At 44.7% G+C, this 10,855-nt stretch overlaps 1 pseudogene across 1 annotated transcript; it reads right to left on the bottom strand.

Moving 5' to 3' along the window:
- Nucleotides 1-533: 533 nt before the first annotated feature.
- Nucleotides 534-1,477, bottom strand: LOC308433831 (ADP/ATP translocase 2-like; annotated as a pseudogene). The gene has a single exon. The product of its transcript is annotated as an ADP/ATP translocase 2-like (transcript).
- Between the last annotated feature and the right edge of the window lie 9,378 nt (nt 1,478-10,855).

Raw genomic sequence — 10,855 nt, 5'->3', positions numbered from 1 at the left:
CTGTCCTGCTTTGTATTTTCCTGACCTTTATAGGTTAAAGTGGGGTCTTCTAGAAGTAGAGTTAGGGGCCAGAGACTAGGAAGGACATCCTGCCTTACAGGCACTGTTGGCCTGAGAGATATTCATGTACTTAGTTTTTTCTATGGGTACTGCTAGTCTCAGTGACATTCTTTCACATCTGTGTCACATCTTTCTTGCACTCTTACACACTCTTTTGAGAGTTGACATTATAGATAATCCTTTACTTGTACCTTTAATTTGCATAGACATGCCTCTACCCCTATTCCTTTTCTTCCTTTCTTTTGGACAGGGGTTGTTTTAGATATTTTTATTTCTTCATTATTTTTATTATCAGGAGTGCCTGAAATAAAGACTATAATTGAGTCCTATCATTCTTGTCATTATGGTAATGGCTTTAAGAGAAAACTGGTCAGAGGAATATTATTGCTTCCCACTTTTTAACTGGTAAATAGTTGGAGTTGATAACAGACAAGCCCAGAGAATCTGTAAAGAATGTTCAAGAATATGGCATATTATACAACATGCCTGTTCTCAGGGAAAACACCTAGGACATAATTATGTGTACTTCTATCATAGAAGACAAGCTTACAAAGGCACCACCCTTGCCTTTTCCTCCAGCAGTCAAGTGTGCCTGTATACATGATATCAGTTCCTGTGCATCCAGACTGCATTGTCATATGATGGCGAACCCTGTCAAATGGATAAGAAGTCAGGCCAGCAACAGCAGTGACAGACTGTGCAATCATCTAGCTGATGAAGATGTGAGGATTCTTGGGATCTGGGACCATCCCTTTGCAGTGTCGTAGATACCAAAATAGGCATCTGGGTAGATGATAATGCCCTGTACTGACACACCAAAGCCTTCATACAGGCCTATCAGGTTTGTAGATCTTAACCAGGCCTTTGAATTCCCTTTCAGCTCCAGCTTTGCCCACATCAGCTGCTAGACAGGTACGGGTAAAATCAAGAGGGTTCACAAAGCACAGGGATGTGGCCCCAGCGGCACCACATGTTCCAGGTTCCCTGCAAAATAGCACCCAAACTGGGTCCTCTTGTCTACACCACCCAGAAAGATCTGCTTGTATTTATCCTTGAAGGCAAAGTTGAGAGCCTGGGTGGGGAAGTATCTGATGACATTGGCCAGGATACCACGCCAGAAGGACAGGACTCCCTGTTCCTTGGGGGTACGAACCACGCGGTCTATAAAGCCCGTGTATTGCTTTTCTGCCGTGATTTGCCTGCTGGGAAGCTGCACCTGCAGCAGCAGTTTGACTGGCTCAGTGTGTGCCGCTGCCATCTTGGTGGCTGCGGCCACTCCACAGACCAAGAAGTCCTTCACGAAGGACACAGTGGCATCTGTCCTGTTGAAAGCAAAAAAGGAAGAGGCAGGCAGGCGAGTGCAGAACAGAACTGGCTGGACAACCAACCGGCTTTGACTCCCGGACTCTGGGGCCATCCTCATTCCTAAAATTCTACATCCTGTCCCAGTTCTCTCTGTTAAGGTCCTACCAGTATCTTTTTAGGGGAATTATCTTGAAAAGTGTCTGAACAAACTTGAATCTTGACCTTTCCTTTCTAGATCCCTTTGTTCTGTCAAACTTTGTGTCAAAAAACAGAGACACTGCTTTGTTCACCACAAAGCAGCTAAGCCAGTTCCCGTGTTGTCCTCTAGAGTTCCTGAATGAGGGTAAGCTACAGGTCCACTGAGTCCTGCAGCTCCATCTAAGTCCAGGCCACATGTCAGATACAATTTAATGTCTTGGCACATAGATACAAAATATAGTAGAGTGATATAAATGAAGGCAAGTGTTTTGGGTTTCAGAAAATTAGAAATTAGAATTGATTTCTCTAATAAACATCCAGCCTATTAAACAACAACTTCAACAAGAGGGTTTGTTACAAGAGAATGTGTTTAGTTCTTCATTGCACAAGGCAGCCTAAGATTAAGGACACCTCTGGGATGGCATCTTCCTCCATGGAAGACCAGAATAAAAGGTTAAAGGAGCTTTTGGTAGATGAGAGCAGAGAGAGGAGCCACAGGCCTTACAAGGGTGGCCAGATGGGTGAGCCAAGAATCAGTGACATCAACTTCATTTGACTGTGCTTTTTTTTTTTTTTTTTTTTTTTTTTTTTTAAGGGTTAAGGAAGATTGAAGGTGACTTTGGGCTTCTGAGGTACAGGAGATGATCCTGGTGTTTAGTCTAACCAAGAAGAAATAATCACCAACACTCTACTGTGTTGGCTTAACTTTGTAGTCAGCTGGGAGCTGCTCTGTGTGTTCCCAAACTCAGTATGTGTGTTGAAGACAGGAAATACCTTCCATACTTACTGTTGTGTGCTTACTGTTGAGCTTTGGACCAGCTGGCAGCTTCCAGGTTGCTGACCCCGTTTAACCTTGTACTTAGCTACAGGTGCTTTTTCCATGGGTATATTTTTAACTTAGTGTGCAGTGGCATGAAGTTTATGATTGTTTTGTTTCCATTATAGCCTCTGAAATCTGCCTTCTTCCCCTGTTCAATCCTCACAGTACTGGTGGTTAGAAAATGTGTATTTCATTGTCTCAGTGGGGCTGGTGGTTCACATAAGGAGGCTAGCATTAATTAATCAACCACACAATACTATTAGCAGTGAGAGCAACACAACCAAATGTTGCAGAGCATCTTGAAAACAATTGATGTCAGTGGATAGTTTGTGACAAAACATCATTAGGAAAAGGAGGTGCCACGTGTAGATATAGTACAGGGAGTTGGAGAGAAAATGGTGTGTGTGTGTGTGTTTGTGTGTGTGTGTGTGTGTGTGTGTTGTGCCTTTGAAGTTGGCAAATAGCAAACCTGAAAAATTCAAAGTGGCCATGTACAAGCCTGGGGTCTTAATCCTTATACGCATGGAAACTTACTGAATGATTTAAAATAGGTCAGTGAGGAACATGTCTGTGCAATAGTAACTACCCTAGATGAGATACGCAGAGTGGATAACCCTTGATGTAGGTTGTCTTAGTTAATTTTCCATTGCTGTATTAATAAGATGCTCCAACAGAAGCAACTATAGTGAAAAGGGTTATTTTGGCCACTATTCTAGGCTACATCCTACCATTGGTGGGAAATCACTGTGGCAAGAACTTGAAGGAACAGATTCCATTATATTCAAAATCACGATCAGAGAAGAATGAGAGAATGAATTCCCAATGGTGCTTGGTTTGCTCCTCCCCCCACCCCCTTGTTCAGCCCAGGGCCCAGGTCATGAGATGACACCACTTTCTTTCAGGTCTTCCTACATAACTTACCTAAGAAAATTCCTCATAGGCATGCTGATAGCCTATGTTTTTCACTTAGACTCTTTTGCAGATGAAGTTACACTGTGTCAAGTCAACAACCAAAACTAACACAACTGCACTGAGTTCTTTCAGATATGTGCATTGGACTGAGCTTGAATATGGGGACAGGTGAAGAGTGGACAGTTTATTTGGAATGCATTTTTGTGTGCATAAACAAGAGGTTATAGAAAGAAATGGAATGAGAGAGATGGGGGTTTTAAGAAAGCACTCCAGGGTTACTCTTGGGCAGAAGCTGGATGGAGATGTCATTCACTGATGAGGGGAACTCAAGATAGAATCAAGTTTTAGGCAGAAGGATGATAAGTTTAGTTTGAGACTTGCCAAATGTGAGTCATTTTCTGGACTTCTTTCTTTTTTGTGTTTCTGTACTCAGTTGGATGCAGGGGTTAAGAATTTAGAGGAGAATTCTGTGGTAGTTTAGGAGAAGGCAGTAGGTAGTTTATTATTTGAAGGTTTCGTAGCAGACACATGTATAACATTATCAAAGACAGTTGTATCAAGAAGCAAAGACAATGCATCAAGAAACTGGGTCACATCTGTTGGTTCCTGAAGAGGTATCAGGTCAGAGGGGGAACAAAGAGAGCCCAATGGACTTCTAGGGGCACTGTAGGAGAAGCCAGGGGAGTAGCTAGCAGATTCAGTAGCTAGCAAGCAATCATTGGAGGATCTAACACTGAAATGACAGCATTCATGATTACAGAGGCAAGACCTGGGAGTGAGAAGGAAGCAGAACAGACAGGTAGAGTGATGTCCCAGTAAAGGCACACTGAGCGGAAGGTCATGTGCAGAGAGCAAAGAACAACAGAGAGGAGAAAGATGCTATTGAGTCATTTTCTCAAAACCCCACTCTACAGAAGAATAAGCATAGGCCTAGAAATGCCTGTCCGGGTTACAAAGCAAAGGAGCCACAGCGCCAGACTAACCAACACTCTTCCTGCCCACAGTCCTCCCTGCAGAGATGTAGGAAGAGGAGAGGGGCTTGGTTGCTGAGCAGCACCTGACTACCACACAGAAATGTCAGCAATCTGTAGATCACAGCAGGGGAAGGCTGGCTAGAAACCTCCCAGCCTCAGTCTGTAATGGAGCATTAGCACCTGAGCATGCTTCTGCAGCTTTTTGTCTCTTAAAATTGTGCAGTCTTAGGCCACAGGGCTCTCCCTCAATCCTCCGTTGGCAGGAGGACTTCATAAATGACATTTGATTATGCTCAACAGCAGCCAGGGGCCGTACAAAAACTGCAATAAAGACAGCAAACGCTAGTGATCTTCATAAAACATGGATGCCCCAGGGGATAAAATCGAAATCTTAATGTACGGATGCTTGGCCACTAAGGCAAATGACAGCAAAATGCGAACAAATTGTGAAGCCAATAATAATAAACTTCCTGCTTGTGCTGCACAGAGGCCCTGGGGCTCTTCCTCAGCAGCCCTGGGAAGCACAGCTGGCTCTGTAGGGGGTCAGAGCAGGGTGTGCTGGGCCTTACTGGACCCCTGTGGCGTCTGAAAGGGCTTTGTGTTCACTGGAGAGCAAGCCTTCTAACCCTGTTTTTTTCCTGAATAAGTCACAGGCAAATTTAGCCTTCTTAAACCAGGGGTCTTTGAGACCATTACTCTTGAATACAATTTAGAAATTCAGTGCTAGAGCCAAAGGAATCAGTGACCCCCCACAAGCACACAAACTAAGACCCAGAGACACAGAAATATTCCCTCCAAATCACCCTCCTGTCATTCGTGACCTGGAATCTGGGTCTCTGAGTGTGCAGTCACAGCTCCCAGGCAGATGCTGTGGAGGGGACTGAGCATTAAATAAATAAGGAGCTAAATATAGATGCTCTCTTCCTTTTTTCCTTTTTAGGAGAGTCACTGCATTTACCTCAGGGGAAAATCTACTTTGTTTAGGAACACACTTTATTATTTATTTTTTTCTTTTTGGTCATAAAAGGCACAGCCTTGGGTCTGGTCTGAAATGGGGACATTCAGTTGTCTGTAAAAGTACATCAAGTAGAAGTGCACTCCCTCCAGGGCTAGAGAGGTCGCTTCTATTCATCTGACTGAGGGAGTATGCTGATGCGCTTTCTCCAGAGATGGGCTCTGCTTGGCTCACTGGGGCTCACTGCGGCTGGAGGGAGACCATGCTAGGTTGGATGAATGAGGACAGATTGTGGACCCCAACCAGGAAGAGAGCAGTGCGTAATTTCCCTGACAGGAATAATAATATTCTAAGAAGACAGTTGTGCCCCTTCCATTCAGCTATCAAGCTTTTAAAAGAACGGATCCTAAGGAATTGTTATATCCCTGGAGTTTTAGGTTGGGAGAAGGAGCAGCCTGAACCGTGGTGTCAGACAGAGGACCAGTTTGACCTTTGGAAAGAGATTCAGAGAGTGACTTGTCCAATTGCTTTCCAGAAGAGATGAGAGACCATACCCACAGCTCCGAAGGCACTGCTCAGCTATGCTTGTGTCTTACCAGGACCCTGAAAGCCGACCTGGAGCTCATTGGATCTTGGTTTTCTCTCTCTCCAGTGTGGACACATTGATTCCATCTCTGGACCCTGCATTCACCACTACCTTCTGCTTCACCGCCCAACTCTGCTAACAAGTAACCCACCCTGTACAGGAGGCAGAGGACCTTTTCTGGGCAGAGTAGCCAATGATGCTATCCTTGTATTTTTTTTTTCAGTGACCTTTTGAGGAAAGGTTAGTTTCACAACACTGCATCCCATTAACTGCTGAGGGAGGAGTGCATAGACTCTGCAGAGAAAAGGAGGACAGCCTTTTTGGCCTTTTCCTTCAAGACTTGCAGTTGGAAATAGCCAGAGGAGGGAATTATTTGCCAGGGTTCTGACCAGCAGGAGAATGGCCCAGGGAACATGATCTGACCGGGCAGCAAGGGAGCCACAAGGGGCAGACTGGACAACAAGACAGAGTCTGGGGACATGGGCAGAGCCAGGGACATGAGTAGAAATTGGGAGGAGAGACCACTGCAGGAAATGGGAAATTAGGTAAAGATTAGACCTGCCCACAGTTGGATTCAATGCCATTGTCATCCTATTGAAAGGTTCAGTTACATTCATCAAGGCCATTGTTCTGACTGCACAGGACCCTGTTTTAAAGCATCTTGCAGTCAGCCACTTAGGTTCCTTGCACGACTGCTTCACGGGTGTAAGGAAAAGATGACAGGGAACCAATGAAAGGAAAAGTCACTGAAAGGAAAGTCATGGGGCACCAATGTTGTGAAAAGATAACGATCCGAGTCATGGCACCAATGTTAGGGGAAGGATGAAGAGAGTGGGGGGCATATGGCCCATAAAGGTGCGGCGAGGCCTGAGGGCAAGGGAGATGTCTCTGGGGGGCCCATGTTGGGAATCCCTTTCCCCTGAGGGACCAGCCACACAACGGTATAGTGGTATAGTACAGAATAGTTTATTCAGGTCATGGGAGAGTTAAGAGGGTGGCAGAGGCAGAGAGAGAGAGAGAGAGAGAGAGAGAGAGAGAGAGAGAGAGAGAGAGAGAGAGAGAGAGAGGGGAGGGGGGGAGGTGTAGAGGAGTAGAGGCCGGCCATGAGCACGTGGGAGAGAGGGGGAAAGGGAAAGGGAAGAGGAGGGGTAGGGGTGGGAGAGCAAGACTGCAAGAGCACAAGAGCAAGAGAGAGAGGAGGGGTCAAGCAACTCCTTTTATAGTGTCAAGTCACTGGGCAGAGCATACCTGGCCACTGCTGGGTAATTGAAGGGTGGGGTATACCTGGCTGTTGCTAGGTAACTGAGGGGTGGGGTTTACAGAATCCCAACAATGGGTGCTCCCAGCTCACAGTCAGTCAGCAGCATAAGAGCAGTGTGTCCCCACCTCTGAGCTCCATACCCATGCCTGTCACCTATCACCAGAGGTGGCTAAGAGCCACCATGTCCCTTCTGTCTTTCTCCTTTATGTTTGGAAGTCTGGCACAGCAGAAGGGAGCAGTATCTTATCTAATGGATTTTGAAATGCAGAACCCAAAAAATAATCCTTCAGTGTAAGAAACATAAGAAAATTCATTCTAATGACCGAAAGCTGCCACAAGGCAAAAGAAAATAAGGAATACTGTGAAGAATGGGAAGAGGGTCCCAGCCCCCCACAGCGAGGTCTCCAGAGCTTGTGAGAAAACACTAATATGTATTTTTATGCTGTGTACACCTTATTTCACTGTTTAAAGGAAAATATCAGGTCTAAGCCACAGGAGGCCCTGATAGAGAGAGGGGCCTTGGGGCATACATACTCAATACTGTGACCTTCTCCAGTGTAAACCACCAAGAGATGAATACTTTATGATTGCTGCTGATGCTGAGATTGCTTCATAAATGAATGAATTAGGTTTGGCCACAGTAAATACAAACTGCCTAAAAGTGCAAGGCAACCAAGGAGAAGCTGGAAGTGGGGGCTTCTGCACAGCTTTATAAGAAATGAACTATATCTCATTGGTAGCTTATGCAACAGAGACTGATTTTTGTGCAGTAGGTTGATTCTAAAGAGAGAACTAAAGATCAGGGTCGTTAATGGTGCTGTCCTGTTTCCACAGTGGTCAGGCAACCCTGGCTTGTTCAGGGTGACCATGGTTCTAGTTATAGCCCAGCTGTCCTGATCACATAGGGGAGGTCAAAATGGCACTGCTCTGGCCAAAGGAATACCAATGGAAGTGACTGGATGGACCTTCTGGGAAGTGTGACAAGGGCTATCCAGCTCCTGTTTATTTCTACAGGTTTGCTCTCTTGCCTTCCTCTAGGAACTGGAGCAGGCCAGTCAAAGGCTCCTTTGTGGCTTTGAGGAAAATTTAACCCCTTATAGTCTTTGTGAATCTGTTTCTTGAAGCTTCAAACCATTTTGAGACCATGGTGATTTTTGTATTTCAAGCTGTGTATGGAGAGAATAAAATGAAATATTGAATACTGCGTATTCTTTGTGGCCTTACCTAAAAATGTATAGGTAGGCATACGTAAACCCTTTGCCTGAGGCAGCCACGCAGAGATGCTCCCTAACCCCCACACTCTCCTGACTCAAAGTTGCAGACAACAACCCATCACTACTGGAGTGATATGATTTATAAAACACAATAGCACCTCAAAGCTTGGGCTAGAATCCTTGCTCACCCTCTGAGGACAAATGCCAGAAAATGCTGTTACAAGTAGCTTCCTAGGCCTTGCTAGGTATTTTCAGCATGGTAGATGGGATGGGATTCAGAAGACAAAAGGACTGTCCAGTTGCCCAGACAAACTGCCACCCCATGGATGTGTAGACAGAACAAGGCTTGAGGATATTTGGTTATTGAAAAGACACCACTGCACCTGTATGGATATTAAGCACTCTTCCTACAGAACCAACTTGGCTCTTTCTAGGGAAATCTTTCTGGTGTCTGATATTCACACAGGAGGAAGTCATGCCTGTTGAATTTGACAAATCAGGCCCTATCTAATCAGCACAAAGGAAGTTTTCCAGGATCCTGGAAGAACATTTCACAAATGAGTCAAAGCACTCCCTCTCTTAACTTAGTGTCTTATTTCTACCCCACTCCCAGCCTTTCCTCAGCCCCTGCCCTGTCAAATTCTACATCCTCTCTCCATGCTTTGTGCCCCTTCATTATAGCTTAGGTCCTCTTACATGAGCATGCTACAGGTGATCAGGTTTGCTTTCCTTAACAGAGCATTGCCACGGAGCAGCAAGGAAAACACCAAACAGCTGAACGGTTAAGGGAGGTACATGACAGTAAACATCGGAAAGAAAGCTAAAGGTCTTAGGAATCTCTGGACCTGTTAGCATTGTCTGTCCTTTTAAGTTCAGCCCCGGTGACGAGGAGAAGGCAAATAGATTATCATCTTTCTCCAAATGAGGCAGCAAGGTGACTTTTTTCAAAGGAAGCGTATTGGAGATAAATTCCGGCAACCTTTTTAATATCCTGCCCTGAGCTGACTCGTCATGGCTTGCTTTATACCAAACAGCACCAGAAGCTGTGTCCCTTGGTGAGCTCCCTAATGTTGCTCCCAGACATCTCATTTGTAGATCTGATGTAGACCCTCTAGAAAGGGCAGCTGCCATCTGAACAGCCCTATTCTGCAAGGCCTCCCCTCACATATTCAACACTCACAAAAGGAATTAAAATTGATTTTCCGGGTTTTGGCAGCCCCTGGAGACTGTGGGCCCCCCAGCAGCATTTCCCAGAGATGACATTACTTATCAGAACTGATCAGTATCAGTAATTGCTCAGATAAATAATTTATATGGGGAACTAATAAAATAATGCAGTGGTTTGGGGATTGTAATAAGCTAGTGAGACCAAGGACTCCTGGGAAATGGGACAAAGACATGTACCTCAGCTTGAGTGAGCTGTTTCCCTCTCCTCTGTCCCCCTGGATCCCTCATCTTGACAAGGCCTTCCTGACTGTACCTTATATAAACTTTGCATAAACCCTCCCAAATCCTAACAACCAGCTTCTCTTAGACCTCTCCAAACGTAATATCTCTCTCCTGGATGAATTCTTTGATGACTTTTAAGACTCCTGTTTTGGGAAAAGCATTTCTCACATTTACTACATTTGTAAGGTTTCTCTCCTGTATGAATTCTCTGATGAACTCTTTCTCTGGAGTAATTTGTATATGTATTATGTGATTTCCCTACTCCCATATAGACCTGTGAAATTCATGAGTATTTATTTACTTATTTATTTTTGGCATTATGGTCTCCTATTTCAGGGTGGCCTTGACCTCATGACCCTCTTCCTTCTACTTTCTGAATGCTGTGATTGCAGGAACTATGCCTCCGTCCTTGCTTTTATTTATTTGTTTTGTGATTCTTGGCCCTTTAAAAAATTTTCTTATATTTTGAAACCCATTCTTCCCCCCCCTTCCACCTCCCTTGTTTCTTCCCTCTCCTCTCTTCCCCTTTAAGATAGCATCTCACTGTCTGTAGGCCACCCTGGCCTGGCACCCATTATGCACCTAGCTCAGGCTAGTCTTGAACTCACCAATTCACTCTCTTGCTCCATTTTTCTGACTGCCCAGATTGTGGGTAGGTACTGCCATACTAGTTTAGGTTGTAAAATAATTTGAAGCCAAGGCATGATGCACTCCAGGTGTGTGTGTTTGTTGACTGGTTTTGGGACAAGACTCCTTTAAAAGAATTTTTCTTTCTATAATGTGAGTGTAACCGGAAATTGGAGGGATCTAGATACATTGTATTCTCACAGCGAGTTCAAAGGCAAGAACTTATTGTTTAATTTTGAGGATATGAATAATCTATCTAGGTTCAAAAATTAAAATGAAAATCAGATCAAACAGAAGGAAATTAGTCAAGAACAGGGAAGACTGAACAGCATTTAATTATTGTAGAAATTGTCCTTTCTAGGAGGTCTTTTGTTACAGCTTGCCTTCAGGTCAGTAGTGTGGCATCAAAGAGAGGCCCTAGAAGCTGGAGGCCAGGGATGACTCAGAGCACAGCTGGTTTTAGCACACAGAGGGCCTGGCTCCTCTGTCTGATA

Source organism: Micromys minutus (assembly GCF_963924665.1).
Source record: "Micromys minutus genome assembly, chromosome: 1".
NCBI lineage: Eukaryota > Metazoa > Chordata > Mammalia > Rodentia > Muridae > Micromys > Micromys minutus.
The sequence above is the reverse complement of the archived record's forward strand: the minus strand, read 5'-3'. Positions and strand labels throughout refer to the sequence as shown.